The sequence below is a fragment of the Nothobranchius furzeri genome, chromosome 6 (assembly GCF_043380555.1).
Source record: "Nothobranchius furzeri strain GRZ-AD chromosome 6, NfurGRZ-RIMD1, whole genome shotgun sequence".
In the NCBI taxonomy this organism is placed as follows: domain Eukaryota; kingdom Metazoa; phylum Chordata; class Actinopteri; order Cyprinodontiformes; family Nothobranchiidae; genus Nothobranchius; species Nothobranchius furzeri.
The window spans coordinates 75,186,654-75,188,637 of NC_091746.1; positions in this window are offsets into that span (position 1 = coordinate 75,186,654).

Sequence of the window (1,984 nt, forward strand, 5' to 3'; positions counted from 1 at the left end):
CCAAAGGATGTGCTAAATAAGCAGGTGCAGCAACAGGTTAACAAAGAGCTGAAAGCCTGAGGGATAACGCGGAGGCTGATTACTGAGTGATTACAGGTGAGTGACTACAGGTGAGTGATGCAGGTGAGTGATTACAGGTGAACTGAAGTGAAAACAGACAGGAATCCAGGATGTAAAAAGGCTGAATATTCTCTTAAATCTCAGCGTGAAGTGATCATAAACAGTTTAGAAAATAACCCACATACAGCTTTTTCCATTACACTATAACCAAAGACTGATGTTAGTCGACTTTACGTTTAAATCTATCAAACATGGCCGTCTCGGCTTCCACTGGAGGGTAAAAACAGTGAAAGTCAGATCCAGAGGGAGAGACTGATGACGCTGCTTCAAAAGGATAAAAACTTGGGTTGTGTTTGAATAAATTAGAGATCCATCTTGCTGTCCAGGACTCCGGTCGTCTGTGTCTCCTCTGGGGACTGAACACACTCAGCTGTGAGATGTTTGTCCTCCTCGTAGTGAGTAAACAGAAACCCCTGGAGGGCCCAAACCCACTCTCTTAAAGCATCTCATCCACGGACAGGAAAATAAAAGGGCTCTTCGTGTCATCACGTCCCTAAAAATAACAACAAGAAAGTTTTAAAGGTAAACAGCAGCAAATAATTATCCTCTCAGCCAGAACGTGACTGTCACAGCCTCTTTGGTCCCAGCGGCACGGAGGCTGCTTATTAGACGAGTCCTCCGCTGCTGCTCCTCCGGCCCACTCATCCACACACCCATAACGCCGGACGGACACACACACACACACACACACACACACAATAAACCATGAAGATTCACACACATGAACACACCAGTCTTTAAGCTTCAGCCCACACAGAAGAATACACACTCATTCCACCCACACTCCTCAGTAGGAATAGGGAAGGGATGTGGTGTGTGTGTGTGTGTGTGTGTCTCAAGGCTATGGAAATCTTTCCACAGCCATATTCTGGGTTCTTGTCTACAAACAACTATGTGTTTTGGAGACATACGTGTCAGATTTGTTATTTTATGAGTAAATAAACATTTATATGATTTTATATGTTTTGTTTGTAAATAATTCACTTTGGACTGCACAGTGGCACAGTTGCCTTGCAGCCTGGGTTCCCCCTGTGCATGCGTGGGTACTCTCTCTCTCTGGGGATGCCAACTTCCTCCCACAGTCCAAATACATGACTGTCAGGTTACTTGATCTCTCAAAGGTGTGTGTGTGTGTTTGGTTGTTTGTCCTGTGAGTGTTGCCGTGCGATGGACTGGCATCCTGTCCAAGGTGCACCCCATCTGCCTGCCTGAAGAATGCTGGAGATAAGCACCAGCCCCCCGCGACCCTGCGTGGATAAGCCAGCATAAAACATGGATGGATGTATAATTCAGTTTGAAGTAGAGGTCTGGGTCTCTACTGGCAGCGAGGCGATGACTGGACCTAGAGAAGCTGCACAGGCATCATCCCTGCCTCCTGGATGAGATTCCAGGAGGCAGGGATGAACTCTGGGAGAGCAGGACCGGTATCTGCGCATTTGTGGTTTTTCTCCTCCAGTGAAACCTGATGTAAGGTCTTTGATTCCTTTGGGCAGTTTATTTAGCACAATTTCCACATTAAAGCTTTTATATTTGTCCATTTGAACATATGAATGGAAAACACACACAGTCCTAGTAGACAGCCCTTCTCAGTCTAGTAGAAATGTAACAAGGCCCAGCTTTGATGAAGGCTGTAGACGGTTCAGGGAGGTTCTGCTCAGACACGTGAAAAGAGAGTTACAGTAGCCCAAGCGTGAGGAGATGAAGGTGTGGAGAAATGTCCCGCTCTGAACTTGAGACAGTTCTCCACACCTTCATCTCCTCACGCTTAGACTACTGTAACTCTCTTTTCACGGTTCTGAGCAGAACCTCCCTGAACCGTCTACAGGTGGTTCAGAACGCCTGTGCTCGGCTTCTGACCAAGTCC